A 16,415-nucleotide genomic window follows, 5' to 3' on the forward strand; every position below is an offset into this window, starting at 1 on the left:
TGGCGAATTTTGCGTGTGGCGAGTTTTGAGCGGTGGCTTTTGTGTTTCAACTTTTATGTGGCGAGGTTGGTGTATGTGTGGTGAAATGTGTACTGAGGGTGGTATATGTGTTCAAGCACGTGGTAGTGTGTGGCGCATTTTGTGTGTGTGTTCATATCCCCATGTGTGGTGAGTATCCCATGTCGGGGCCCCACCTTAGCAGCTGTACGGTATATACTCTTTGGCGCCATCGCTCTCATTCTTTAAGTCCCCCTTGTTCACATCTGGCAGCTGTCAATTTGCCTCCAACACTTTTCCTTTCACTTTTTCCCCATTGTTTGTTTATTATTTTAATATTTTTTTTCAGGTAATCAATGGCTTCGGGAATCAAGGTGATGGTGAGTATGTTCTCTGTGTTGAATGTACTGTATGTACTGTATGTACTGTATGTATGTACTGTATGTCTATATGTATGTGCTGTATGTACTGTATGTTGTATGTACTGTTGTATGTTGTTTGTGCTGTTGTATGTTGTATGTACTGTATGGTGTGTTGTATGTTGTATGTGCTGTATGTTATATGTTGTATGTTCTGCTGTATGTTGTATGTACAGTATGTACTCTATGCTGTATGTACTGTTGTATGTTGTATGTTCTGTATGTCATGTTGTATGCTGTATGTAGTATGTTTTCTATGTCATATGTTGTATGTACTGTATGTTGCATGTACTGTTGTATGTTGTATGTACTATATGTCATATGTTGTATGTACTGTTGTATGCTGTATGTGCTGTATGTTGTATTTTCTGTTGTATGTGCTGTATGTCATATGTTGTATGTTGTATGTACTGTTGTATGTCATATGTTGTATGTACTGTATGTCATATGTTGTATATTGTATGAACTGTTGTATGTACTGTTGTATGTCATATGTTGTATGTACTGTTGTATGCTGTATGTACTGTATGTCATTTGTTGTATGTTGTATGCACTGTTGTATGTTGTATGTAATGTTGTACGTTATATGTTGTATGTTCTGTTGTATGTTGTATGTATTGTTGCATGTGTTATGTGCTATATGTTGTATTTTCTGTTGTATGTTGTATGTACTGTATGTCATGTTGTATGTTGTATGTACTGTTGTATGTAATGTTGTATGTTGTATGTCATATGTTGTATGTACTGTTGTATGTTGTATGTACTGTTGAATGTCATATGTTGTATGTACTGTTGTATGTTGTATGTACTGTATGTCATATGTTGTATGTACTGTTGTATGTAATGTTGTATGTTGTATGTACTGTTGTATGTCTTATGTTGTATGTACTGTATGTCGTATGTTGTATGTACTGTATGTCATATGTTGCATGTACTGTTGTATGTGCTATATGTTGTATGTTGTATGTACTGTATGTCATATGTTGTATGTTGAATGTACTGTCGTATGTCATATGTTGTATGTACTGTTGTATGTACTGTATGTCATATGTTGTATGTTGTATGTACTGTTGTATGTACTGTTGTATGTCATATGTTGTATATTCTGTTGTATGTTGTATGTACTGTTGTATGTTGTATGTACTGTTGTATGTTGAATGTACTGTTGTATTTTGTATGTACTGTTGTATGTTATGTTGTATGTACTGTTGTATGTTATATGTTGTATGTACTGTTGTATGTTCTGTATGTCATATGTTATATGTTGTATGTACTGTATGTGTGTATGTGTTTTTTTGTGTGTTTTTTTACATTCAACACATTAGCCGGATGATGGGACTACTACTGTCCCATCATTGGCTAATCTGTCAATCACTGTCACTGTAGCAGGTATAGCCCAATGGGACTTGTAGTCCCATCGGACGATGCCTGCACACACACACACACACACACACACCCAAAGACCCCCCGCACAGCCCTGCACAGACCCCCGACAGCCCCGCACAGACACCAGGCAGCCCCGCACAGACCCCCGACAGCCCCGCACAGACACCAGGCAGCCCCGCACAGACCCACGACAACCCCGGCAGACCCTCGACAGCCCCGCACAGACCCCTGGCAGCCCCGCACAGATCCCCGGCAGCCCCACACAGACCCTTGACAGCCCAGGCAGACCCCCAACAACCCCGCACAGACCCCCGACAGCCCTGGCAGACCCCCGACAGCCCCGCACAGACGCCCTGGCAGACACACTGACAGCCTGCAGACCCCGCCCGTACACACATACACGCATACAGTCTCCACCCACACTCCACCCACACACTCCCTCCTCCTGATCTGCAGCATTTCCCCCGCAGCTAAACCGCAGATCTTTTTTCCATCTGCGATTTTCCTGCGGATGTGCCCCACTCAATGCAAGTCAATGGGTGCAGAAACGCTGCAGATCCACCCAAAGAATTGACATGCTGTGGAAAAAACAATGCAGCATTTTTTCCGCAGCATGTGCACAGCAGATTGGGTTTTCCATAGGTTTACATGGAACTGTAAACCACATGGGAAACTGCTGCAGATCTGCAGCATCAAAAACGCTGCGGATCAGCGGTAAAATCCGCAACGTGTGAACATGGCCTTAGTGTCAGATAGTAAAGTGGGAAAAAAGTAATCAAAAAATAATTTAGATTAGTTGATAGGACTAGATTAGGGACAGTAAAATAGAGAAATATAGAGTCCAGCTCACTTGCATGCACTATTTGAAGATCCAGAGCAAAGGAATCGTCCATGCCTTGCACGTGAATGATTTTTATTCATGATTAAGGGTTTCACTACCATGGCATTTTAATTCACCGAATGGAATATTTCTTATTAAATTCTTATTAAAATAGATAAATCTCCGGGTCCGGATGGCATACACCCACGAGTACTAAGAAAACTAAGTAATGTAATAGATAAACCATTATTTCTTATTTTTAGGGACTCTATAGCGAAAATTATTAAAATAATTTTTAATAATGTGTTTGTGTATTTTTTAACCCTTTACTACTATTGGATTAATAATGGATAGGTGTCATAATTGACGCCTCTCCATTATTAATTTGGCTTAATGTCACCTTACAATAGCAAGGTGGCATTAACCCTTCATTACCCCATATCCCACCGCTACACGGGAATGGGAAGAGAGTGGCCAAGTGCCAGAATAGGCGCATCTTCCAGATGTGCCTTTTCTGGGGTGGCTGGGGGCAGGTGTTTTTAGCCAGGGGGGGGCCAATAACCGTGGACCCTCTCCAGGCTATTAATATCTGCCCCCAGTCACTGGCTTTACTACTCTGGCGGAGAAAATTGTGCGGGAGCCCACGCCAATTTTTTCCGCCATTTAACCCTTTAATTTAGTAGATAGTACGGCCAAATTTTGCATATACACACTACTAACATTATCAAAACAAAAAACAACACTAAGGACGTGGTGAAGCGTAAATAAATCCCTTCTTTAGGACATACCCATTGCATTCCACCGGGGATACTAGGGGGCAAAGACTCCCCAATAATATAAACCTATACATTCAAAAGAGCATCATGCCCCAAAACAAATACATATAATATACGAGACTACCATAAAAAATCAATAAATTTTATTAAACACAAATCAATAGAAAATACATGCAAAATGTGAGGATAAGCTGTATGATAAACAACAGAACACATACAAAGGGATATGCACATGCATAAGGGCACAGGGTAAAGTGCCTTCAAAAACAGTAAATGCAAACAAGCAAAGAATGGGCAATACAGCACACACGTGTGTGCAACAATGCTGGGTAGAATACAAAAAATGGCAGGGAGACTACACAACCGTAGCCTGAAAAAATGGGGGAGGCTATATAAAGCCTAGCACATACCCATATTAGTACACAGAAAACTGCTGTATATATGTACTGAATATCACTGCCAAAGAGCAGGGTAAATTACAGTTTAGATGTTAATGCTACCCCTACTGGCACCTATCTGTGTACCACCAGCCAAAGTAAAGTAACCGCCGTGGGAATGAACCCACCGTATAACTACCACTTACCCATGGTGTGCCACTACCCGATGTAAAGTGTCCGCCCGAAAGCCCCGACGCGCGTTTCGTGTATTATGTTGCTTCCTCGGGGGGCTGTCAGTGCCAGTAGGGGTAGCATTAACATCTAAACTGTAATTTACCCTGCTCTTTGGCAGTGATATTCAGTACATATATACAGCAGTTTTCTGTGTACTAATATGGGTATGTGCTAGGCTTTATATAGCCTCCCCCATTTTTTCAGGCTACGGTTGTGTAGTCTCCCTGCCATTTTTTGTATTCTACCCAGCATTGTTGCACACACGTGTGTGCTGTATTGCCCATTCTTTGCTTGTTTGCATTTACTGTTTTTGAAGGCACTTTACCCTGTGCCCTTATGCATGTGCATATCCCTTTGTATGTGTTCTGTTGTTTATCATACACCTTATCCTCACATTTTGCATGTATTTTCTATTGATTTGTGTTTAATAAAATTTATTGATTTTTTATGGTAGTCTCGTATATTATATGTATTTGTTTTGGGGCATGATGCTCTTTTGAATTTATAGGTTTACACTACTAACATTAGTAGTGTGGAATATGCAAAAAAAAAGGTGATATGACATTACTGTATGTAAACCATGTCTCATATCATGTCGGGTTTAGGAAGGAGATAGCAAAAGCCGGTAATTGAATTACCGGCTTTAAAGCTATCTAGCGCTGTATGAAGTAATAATATATATACATATATGTGTCTAATGACATATATATATATATATATATATATATATAGACAGTATATATATATAATTTTTTTTTTTAACACATGGATCCCTTGTATAGCCGTGTGTTGGTTTTGCAAGCCTGCGAGAAAAACACGCAGTACGGATGCTATACGGATTACAAACGGAGGATGCCATGCGCAAAATACGCTGACACACCCTGCCTACGGAGGAGCTACGGAGCACTATTTTGGGGACTTTTCAGCGTATTACGGCCGTAATATACGGACCGTATTGTCTTACGCTGAGTGTGACTCCAGCCTAAGTCTAACCTCTATTGTTGGTAAAATATTTGAAGGGTTTCTGAGGGATGTTATTCTGGATTATCTCAATGAGAATAACTGTTTAACTCCATATCAGCATGGGTTTATGAGAAATCGCTCCTGTCAAACCAATCTAATCAGTTTTTATGAAGAGGTAAGCTATAGGCTGGACCACGGTGAGTCATTGGATGTGGTATATCTCGATTTTTCCAAAGCGTTTGATACCGTGCCGCACAAGAGGTTGGTACACAAAATGAGAATGCTTGGTCTGGGGGAAAATGTGTGTAAATGGGTTAGTAACTGGCTTAGTGATAGAAAGCAGAGGGTGGTTATAAATGGAATAGTCTCTAACTGGGTCGCTGTGACCAGTGGGGTACCGCAGGGGTCAGTATTGGGACCTGTTCTCTTCAACATATTCATTAATGATCTGGTAGAAGGTTTACACAGTAAAATATCGATATTTGCAGATGATACAAAACTATGTAAAGCAGTTAATACAAGAGAAGATAGTATTCTGTTACAGATGGATCTGGATAAGTTGGAAACTTGGGCTGAAAGGTGGCAGATGAGGTTTAACAATGATAAATGTAAGGTTATACACATGGGAAGAAGGAATCAATATCACCATTACACACTGAATGGGAAACCACTGGGTAAATCTGACAGGGAGAAGGACTTGGGGATCCTAGTTAATGATAAACTTACCTGGAGCAGCCAGTGCCAGACAGCAGCTGCCAAGGCAAACAGGATCATGGGGTGCATTAAAAGAGGTCTGGATACACATGATGAGAGCATTATACTGCCTCTGTACAAATCCCTAGTTAGACCGCACATGGAGTACTGTGTCCAGTTTTGGGCACCGGTGCTCAGGAAGGATATAATGGAACTAGAGAGAGTACAAAGGAGGGCAACAAAATTAATAAAGGGGATGGGAGAACTACAATACCCAGATAGATTATCGAAATTAGGATTATTTAGTCTAGAAAAAAGACGACTGAGGGGCGATCTAATAACCATGTATAAGTATATAAGGGGACAATACAAATATCTCGCTGAGGATCTGTTTATACCAAGGAAGGTGACGGGCACAAGGGGGCATTCTTTGCGTCTGGAGGAGAGAAGGTTTTTCCACCAACATAGAAGAGGATTCTTTACTGTTAGGGCAGTGAGAATCTGGAATTGCTTGCCTGAGGAGGTGGTGATGGCGAACTCAGTCGAGGGGTTCAAGAGAGGCCTGGATGTCTTCCTGGAGCAGAACAATATTGTATCATACAATTATTAGGTTCTGTAGAAGGACGTAGATCTGGGGATTTATTATGATGGAATATAAGCTGAACTGGATGGACAAATGTCTTTTTTCGGCCTTACTAACTATATTACTATGTTACTATGTTATTCATACCAATAAAGAAGAATTTTTGGATTTCCGTGAAGTTTGATTTTTCTTTCTTTACAGTAAAAATATAACACAGTAATCTATGCCTGCTACAGTTTTTTGCTATTGAATTTAGTCAGAGTTAGTGTGATATAGCATGGAAAAAAGAATCATCCGTTTGTGCGCTGTACAGCAGGAGTGTCAAACTGCATTCTTCGAGGGCCGCAAACCATGCGTGTTTTCAAGATTTCCTTAGCTTTGCACAAGGTGCTGTAATCATTATGTGTGTAGGTGATTAAATTATCACCTGTGCAGTACAAGGAAATCCTGAAAACTAGGCTTGAGCGAAACGGATCGGACAAATTCAAAAATCGCCGACTTTTGGCAAAGTCGGGTTTCATGAAACCCAACCCGATCCTAGTGTGGGATCGGCCATGCGGTCGGCGATCTTCCCGCCAAAGTCGCGTTTCGTATGACGCGTTTGGCGCCATTTTTTCAGCCAATGAAGGAGCATGGGCAGAGTGATAACATAGGTCTTAGGGGCATGGACGCCTATCGCCATCTTGTCGCTTGTGCGCTGTAGCGATTTGCAATGTGTAACACCAGCTTTTCTGTTTAGGGACGTAGGAGAGAGAGAGAGAGAGAGAAAAAAAAAAGTTAGATTTCCCATTGACTTTGCATTGGGTTTCGTGTTTCGGTCGATCCCCGACTTTTCGCCATAATCGGCCGATTTCACTCGACTCGACTTTTGAGATAGTCAGGTTTCGCGAAACCCGACTCGACCCTAAAAAAGTAAAAGTCGCTGAACCCTACTGAAAACATGACCTGTTTGCAGCCCTTGAGGAATGCAGTTTGACACCCCTGCTGTACAGCCATCGATCGTTGGTCAGTGACACATCACTGATCAACCTCCGGTTGTTGTTTTTGTTGTTTGAAAAAAGAATACAAAAAATTGTTTAAATTAGTTGATAAGACTAGATTAGGGGTAGTAAAAATATACTGTAGTACTTTTCACTGAATATTGTCATGGTTAGTGTCAGATAGTTGGGGGCACTCATTAATTTTTTTTTACTGATGTCCGTTTAGTACGTTTATTTTTTATTTTTCCAAATGTTTATATTCTTTTTATTTTATTTGTATATTTTTCTTTCTAGATTCTTTTTACTTCTAAATAAAGGAAAGTTTACACCAAACACTTTCGCACACACACACTTGAATAAAATTTGGTACACACACAAATATCGCAAAAATGTTGTCACGCTCGTCCTAAACAGTATTCAGCGGAGATGGCATATGCTTTCCTTGCCTCCTACACTGATAGTGAGGGAGAAGATCCCACCTTCTTTTACTTTTTTCTCCTCTGAACCAAACCACCATGTAGATGCACTAGGACAGAAATTGAACCAGCAACTATCATTAGTGACTCTCTATGGACCTCACCCCCGAATATTATGAGCCATATATTCCTGATTTTGTGGCGCAATCAGGAATCCAATTTGACACTACCTGAATTACAGAAATGTACTTTTTCAAATTGTTTTATCTTTGAGGATTTTTGAAAATCTCAAGGTGTCCCAGACAAATTTTTATCCAAAAATCCGATTTCCTCACTTGTAGACACCATAGAAATTATGAAGGTTTGGGCCTTGTTCTTCATATGGGGATAATGAAGAATCCAGAAATTCTGCAATATTGGACTGTTGACATTTTTTATAGCACTCCACTTTTCCACATAGCGATGCTCCGGACACACTTTGAGGCCATTCACAAATTTTTGCATTACAGTAATAATGAAATGATAATGTACAATGTCCTCCCAGAGATTACCCCAACTTTGACAGACTTTTTAATGTTCAGTCGGTCATTGATCACTTGAGCAACAAGTGTGCTAAGGTGTACGTTCCCCAAAGGTACAGCTGCATGGATTAGACCTTCATACATTTCAAGGGAAGGCTCAAATTCCGGAATACCTGCCCAGTAAGAGGGCCAGGCATGGAATTAAGTTCTACAAACTGTGTGAGAGTACCACAGAGTACATCCAAAAGTTTAGGGTTTATGAAGGGAATGAAACCGGATTCAACTCCTTGAATGCCCCCCTGTCCTCGGAGTGAGTGGGAAAATTGTGTGGGATTTGGTGCACCCACTGCTGGATCAAGGTTATCACCTCTACATAGATATCTTTTATACCAGTATCCCACTCTTCAAGTCCCTCTCTGCGTGAGCTAACGCAGCATGCGGTACTGTCCCCAAAAATCAGAGAGACCTCCTGAAGATGCTAATTGGGCAGCTGCTCAGAAAGCCCAATGTAGCAACAGCATGCTGGTGGTTAACTACAAGGACAAGAGGAATGTCCTTTTCTTGACCACCATACGTGGTGATAACAGCAACCCCATCGCTGTACATGGCACCTCTACACAAATCCACAAACCAAACTGTATACTGGGGTACAACAAGAACATGATGGGAGTTGATCTCTGTTGTGAATTATGCTTCTGGGTTCCCTCCAGTGGTTGTAGGTGGGAATGCAGTTGGCTCTGAGTCGCAGTCCTGGCCAGGTGTATCTGCTGATTGCAGTTCTGACTGGGATATTTAGGTGTGCAGGATTCATTAGTCCTTGCCAGTTGTCAATGTTTCTTGTGAAGTGTTGGATCACTTTCTGGCTTCTCCTGCTTAGCTGCCAATTCAGCAAAGATAAGTGTCTGTTTCTTTTCCTGTGGCACACATGCAGTGTGCTTATATTCTGTGCTATTCATTTGTTTTTCTCTTGTCCAGCTTAGACTGTGTCAGTGTTTTCTCAGTCTTGTTGGATTCTCTGGAGTTGCAGATATACGCTCCACATCTTTAGTTAGATGGTGGAGTTTTTGTATTTTCTGCTGTGGATACTTTTGGAAGGATTTTTAATACTGACCGCTTAGTATCCTGTCCTATCCTTTCCTATTTAGCTAGCGTAGCCTCATTTGCTAAATCCTGTTTCCTGCCTGTGTGTGTCTTTTCCTCTACTACTCACAGTCAATATTTGTGGAGGGCTGCCTATCCTTTGGGGTTCTGCTCTGAGGCAAGATAGTTTTCCTATTTCCATCTATAGGGGTATTTAGTCCTCCGGCTGTGTCAAGGTGTCTAGGATTTGTTAGGCACACCCCACGGCTACTTCTAGTTGCGGTGTTAAGATCAGGGTTTTCAGTCAGTATAGTTACCACCTACTCCAGTGAAAGTTTTCATGCTGCTCCAAGGTCACCTGATCATAACAGATCTCTCAGCCGTACAGTGCCAAGAAAAAATCTAAAGTGTTGTACAAGAAGCTGGCAGTGCACACTGTACAGATGGTAATGTATAACTCTTTTGTGTTATGAAAATGTGCAGGCCAGACTGGAACCTTCCTTCAGTTCCAGGAGGTAGTGATCAAGGCTCTAATATTTGGCAGTCAGGAAGTAGCAGAACCCAGTACTTCTAAAACTGACATTGCCCATGTTGTACCAGGGCAGCATTCACCTGGAGAGGTCCCTCAAACTGCAAAGAGGGGAAGGTCACAAAAAAGGTGCAAAGTGTGTTACAGAATGACACAAATGGACACCATTTATCAGTGTGACACCTGCCCTGACAAACCTGCCCTGTGTATGAATGACTATTTCAGAGTCTACCATTCATCTATGGACTAATGAATTTATTTATGACTTACACAACTCACATGTGCCAACCTGATGCACTCTACACAACTCATGTACCAAATTAATGCACTCTACACTACTCATCTATGCCAACTTGATGCATTCTACACAACTCATGTATGTCGCCACATTAAAAAAATTCACATACCTGGAAAACACTAAATAAATTCCAATATTGTGTCACTGGTGGGGTGGGTTTCCACTGTTTAGGCATATCAGGGCTTCTCTAAATATGACATGATGCCGGCAAACCATTCCATCAAAGTCTGTAGTTCCAAATGTTACTCCATCCTTTCCAAGCTGTGCCAAAACTGTAGTTTTCTCCCACATATGAGATATCAGCTTACTCGGGAGAAATTCCACAAGTTTTGGGGTCCGTTTTCTCCTGTTACCCTTGTGAAAACAAAAAATTTGAGGCTAAATTATTAATTTTGTAAAAAAAATTTGATTTTTCTGATTTCATAGCTCAATGTTATAAATTTCTGTGAAGCACCTAGGGGTTCAAGGTGCTCACCACACATTTACATAAATTCCTTGGGGGATCTAGTTTCCAAAATTGGGTCACTTGTGGTAGGTTTCAACTGTTTAGGTATATCAGAGGCTCTCCAAATGTGACATGATGCCCGCAGATCATTCCATCAAAGTCTGCATTCAAAACATCACTCTTTCCATTCCCAGTCTCTTGTGCGCCCAGACAGTAGTTTCCCCCCACATATGGGGTATCGGCGTACTCAGTAGTAATTGCACAACAATTTTTGGGGTTCATTCTCCCCTGTTACTTTTGTGAAAATACAAAAATTGGGGCTAAAAATCATTTTTGTGGAAATAATGTTTTTTATTTTCACAGCTTTACATTATAAACTTCTGTGAAGCACCCGGGGGTTCAGGTACTCACCACACACCAAGGTAAGCTTTTTGGCAGTCTTATTTCCAAAATGAGGTTACTTGTGTGAGTTTTCCACTGTTTAGGCACATCAGGGGCTCTCCAAATGCGACATGGCATCCACTCTCGTTTTCAATCAATTCTGCGTTCAAAAAGTCAAACTATGCTCCTTCCCTTCTGAGCCCTTCCATGGACCCAAACAGTAATTTTGCCCCACATATGGAGTGTTGGCGTACTAAGGAGAAATTGCACAACAATTTTTAGGGTTAATTTTTTCCTGTTACCCTTGTGAATATAACAAAATTTTGGTCTAAAGTTCATTTTATCCTTCCACATTGCTTCCGTTCCTTTGAAGCACCTGAAGGGTTAATAAACTTCTTGAATGTAGCACCTTGAGCACCTTGACCATTTTGGAGTGGTTTCACTTTGGGTATTTTCTGTCATATAGACCCCTGAAAGTTATACATATGATGTGGTCCCTATAAAAATATTTTTTTTGTAAGTTTTCTTGGAAAAATTAGAAATTGATGGTCAAATTTTAACTCTTATAACTTTGTTAGAGAAAAAATTGTGACTCAAAAATTGCACTGATATAAAGTAGATATGTTGGAAATGCCATTTACTAACTATTTTGTGTGACATAACTCTGGTTTAAGGGCATAAAAACTAAAAGTTTAAAAATTGCAAAATTTTTGCCAAATTTCCAATTTTTTCACAAATAAAATGCAAGTTATATCAAAGAAATCATAAAGTATAATATGCCATGAGAAAACACTCTCAGAATCACTAGGATCCGTTGAAGCGTTCCACTGTCATTACCTCATAAAGAGACACTGGTCAGAATTGTAAAATTTGGCCTGGTCATAAAGGTGAAAACAGGCTCGGGGGTGAAAGGGTTAAATGTGCGTTTTGTAAAAACTAAACGGTTTGAGTTTTTGTATGTATGTTTTTATTTACTTTATAGTTCTTAAATGTATTTGTTTTTTTTTACTTTCCGTGAACATGTTTTTAATTAAAATATTCTGTCATTCTTATGTATGCCATTCTATTGAGTTTATGCCAGGTTTATTGTTTTTAGACATGTTTGGTACTTTGCTAGTTATGGGGGCATTGCTTAGACACAAATACGAACGACATGGACTAAATTGGCCATTACAATTATGTCTAAAGTAAGCCACCCAAGTGGTGGTAAAAAGTTAGAAAAAGGGTTTAACAGTGCCTTCCACCCTTGGAGACAATTTAATTATATATATATATATATATATATATATATATAAAGTGAAAAAATTGGAACAGCATCAAATTACTACCTTACAAGGCATGCAGAGCTCTCCCGACCAGCAATCCAATGGTCAAAAAGTAATAAACTAAAAAAAAAGGAAAAGCAACACAAAATAATTGAAAAAAAGTGGACTTTAATGCCTGAATGGCGTGGCAACGTTTCGGATGTGTTATCCTTTGACAAAGGATAACACATCCGAAACGTTGCCACGCCGTTCAGGCATTAAAGTCCACTTTTTTCAATTATTTTGTGCTGCTTTTCCTTTTTTTTGAGTTTATATATATATATATATATATATATATATATATATATATATATATATATATATATATATATATATATATATATATATATATATACATACAGAGAAAGAGAGAAAACCAACCAGCACTCCTAGGAGTGCTGGTTGTTTTTTTTTCTCTATTTAGTTATTGGATGTTGGCTGCATCCAGACTGATCTTGCACTCCTCCCATTGACCTTGCAGGTGGCGGTAATCAACTCTACCTGCCCATAAATTGTAGGTTTAGCCCAGAGTGACATGTTTTGTCCATAGTTGTAGGCTGGTGGCCCAAAAGTGGCATGCATGGTAGAGTAGGACCCATCAGAAGGAGATCACCTTGCCGTGGTTGATGGGCACACATGAATTGGCCAATTTATGCGCTAAGAATCTTCATTTCATCTATTACCGTAAGTTTTATGAAAAAAAATTTTTGAAAAAAATTTGCGAAAAAAATATTTTTGAGAAGTATAATTCATATTGAATATTTGTCTGTGTTTTCACATGGCCTAGATTCATGTACATGTGCTGCTGTGTTCTTTTTATCTATATATATATATATTTTTTTTTTTTACTTAATTGCATGCATTTGTGCCTATACCATTTCTGTAATTGGGCTTCATTAAAAATTGTTTAAATTTTTTCAAGCACTTTGTTTCCTACCAGATTCAACTTTGATTTGGTCACAGTTCAGAAAAAGACAGATAAGAGCTCTCTAATTACACGCAAAATTTATCATGCAACATAAGCTCCTGTTATAAATATGGTGCATTTAGGCTAGTTAAAAACTTTTTACATTTAAGGCAGTATTAATAAATCTTATATGTATGAACTTCTAATAAGTATAATCAACTGTCAAGACATTCCACTAGTACAACCCCTGGCAAAAATTATGGAATCACTGGCCTTGAAGGATGTTCATTCAGTTGTTTAATTTTGTAGAAAAAAGCAGATCACAGACATGGCACAAAACTAAAGTAATTTCAAATGGCAACTTTCTGGCTTTAAGAAACACTAAAAGAAATCAAGAACAAAACATGTGGTAGTCAGTAATGGTTACTTTGTTTAACCAAGCAAAGGGGGGGAAATTATGGAATCACTCAATTCTGAGGAAAAAATTAATTATGGAATCATGAAAAAACAAATAAACAAAAAAACACCCCAAGACATCACTAGTACAGTATTTTGTTGCACCACCTCTGGCTTTTATAACAGCTTGCATTCTCTGAGGCATGGACTTAATGAGTGTCAAACAGTACTCTTCATCAATCAGGCTCCAACTTTCTATGATTGCTGTTGCCAGATCAGCTTTGCAGGTTGAAGCCTTGTCATGGACCATTTTCTTCAACTTCCACCAAAGATTTTCAATTGGATAGAGATCCGGACTATTTGCAGGCCATGACATTGACCTTATGTGTCTTTTTTCAAGGAATGTTTTCACAGTTTTTGCTCTATGGCAGGATGCATTATCATCTTGAAAAATGATTTCATCATCCCCAAACATCCTTTCAATTTATGGGATAAGAAAACTGTCCAAAATATCAACATAAACTTGTGCATTTAGTGAAGATGTAATGACAGCCATCTCCCCAGTGCCTTCACCTGACATGTAGCCCCATATAATCAATGACTGTGGAAATTTGCATGTTCTCTTCAGACAGTCTTCTTTATAAATCTCTTTGGAACGGCATCAAACAAAAGTTCCAGCATCACCTTGCCCAATGCAGATTCGTGATTCATCACTGAATATGACTTTCATCCAGTCATCCACAGTCCATGATTGCTTTTCCTTAGCCCATTGTAACCTTGTTTTTTTCTGTTTAGGTGTTAATGATGGCTTTCATTTAGCTTTTCTATATGTAAATCCCATTTCCTTTAGGCGGTTTATTACAGTTAGATCACAGATGTTGACTCCAGTTTCCACCCATTTGTTCCTCATTTGTTTTGTTGTGCATTTCCTGTTTTGAAGACATATTGCTTGAAGTTTCTAGTCTTGACACTTTGATGTCTTCCTTGGTCTACCAGTATGTTTGCCTTTAACAGCTTTCCCATGTTGTTTGTATTTGGTCCACATTTTAGACACAGCTGACTGTGAACAACCAACATCATTTGCAACATTGCGTGATGATTTACCCTCTTTTAAGAGTTTGATAATCCTCTCCTTTGTTTCAATTGACATTTCTCATGTTGGAGCCATGATTCATGTCAGTCCATTTGGTGCAACAGCTCTCCAAGGTGTGATCACTCCTTTTTAGATGCAGACTAACGAGCAGATCTAATTTGATGCAGGTGTTACTTTTGGGTATGAAACTTTACAGGGTGATTCCATAATTTTTTCCTCAGAATTGAGTGATTCCATGTTTTTTCCCCTATGCTTGGTTAAAAAAAAGTAACCATTACTGACTACCACAGGAACGATTTCTTTTAGGGTTTCTTAAAGCCAGAAAGTTGCCATGTGAAATGACTTTAGTTTTGTGCCATGTCTGTGATCTGCCTGAACATCCTCCAAGGCCAGTGATTCCATATTTTTTGACAGGGATTGTATGTTGTAAAAGGCAATTACAAGACATAGACTTGGATTTATGTTCTTCACAGTGATGCCAGGACCTGTGATCATGCCATCGAGGATAATGGCCACTGCTAAAAAAGAAACATCCACTGTACTGTGCCATGATCAGGTTCAGCCTTGATCTGAGTTTCACAATTGCCCCCCAGTTGATGGAGAAATCAGCCATGATCATGTGTACACTTGGGTAATTGTACCTCAAAGTTCCATAACTACCTGAGGTCCTTGATGTATTATTACGCCAGGTTGTGAAGAAGTTAAATACATTTTTTCTAATTGCAGATGATTATTTAGCTGCATTTATTTTGTATTGAGCACTCTAGGTCACATTAGTATTTGTTTTGATGATTTCATAAAGTCCATATTTCAGAGTTGCTCTTATGTCTTGGAGACCTTTTATTAGATGGACGCACCTGTTTTTCTTTTTTTGCTGCCTCGCCCCTTCATATGACACAATATAAGTTGTCCTCTTAACTATGACAGCAGTGCTAGCATGTGCGCACAATACAACCAAAAACAATAGTACAATGAGTCACAGGCAACAACATAACTACAAGTTCTTCACAACTTACTCAGGGTCTCCAGAGAAGATTGTCAACATCCTCCACCAGCAGAACTGAGAGCTGTGTCATAGACACATGGATGGTCCCTTCAACAATATCAAGTCTGTGAGATTGATTTATTGGCTGCGAAATGTATCAGCTCAGGCATCTAGGGTGTAGGCAACTCAGTTGGGTGCCAACATTTCAGCATGCCAAAAAAGCCTAACAAAAAGATTAGTAGGATATCAGATTCCTAATGACATCATAAATAAAGTTCTAGGTGCTGGGCCAACTTTGTGTCGTAAGTGTACTTAGTACATTTTGTATTAGACAGAAATTTTCACACTTCGACATGTGATGAAATAAGCACAAGATTGTTCTAAGTGGACATTTTTCCTTACAGGGAATGATGATTTACATTTTCCAGGCATTTGGATGAAGTTTTTACTGGCGAATAAAGAAGACTTTAGTTTTCATATTCTATTTTGAGAACCTTTACTCATCAATGCAAGTTTTTTCTTTTGTCAGAACCTCCATGTCATTTACAATTAGAGAAAATAATTTTATATTTTGATAGAATGATCTTTTATGTACCTGGCAATATCAAATAATATATCAAATGTGTATTTTTTTTATTTTCCTAAATTAAAGAGGGGCACATGTTCATTTAATTTTTAAAATATTTTTTACTTTGCATTTTTAGTTCAGTTTGATTGCTTGTAGTATATTCTGCAATGCTTCAATATTGCAGGGTGCCGTGAAATTAGCAATCTCCTATGATGGTCAGGGACAGACAAAATGCTGAAAAGAGAGTGATTCTACTCTTCTATG

The 16,415-nt window shown here is 39.1% G+C and overlaps 1 long non-coding RNA gene across 1 annotated transcript; it reads right to left on the bottom strand.

The window, feature by feature from the left end:
* Positions 1–10,258: 10,258 nt before the first annotated feature.
* LOC138672335 (uncharacterized) lies at positions 10,259–15,701 on the bottom strand. Its single transcript, XR_011319715.1, has 3 exons — positions 15,615–15,701; positions 10,929–11,151; positions 10,259–10,426 (listed from the first exon to the last, which is right to left on the bottom strand). It is a non-coding gene; the product is annotated as an uncharacterized lncRNA (long non-coding RNA).
* Positions 15,702–16,415: the final 714 nt, after the last annotated feature.

This window comes from Ranitomeya imitator, chromosome 3 (genome assembly GCF_032444005.1).
Source record: "Ranitomeya imitator isolate aRanImi1 chromosome 3, aRanImi1.pri, whole genome shotgun sequence".
Lineage (NCBI taxonomy): Eukaryota > Metazoa > Chordata > Amphibia > Anura > Dendrobatidae > Ranitomeya > Ranitomeya imitator.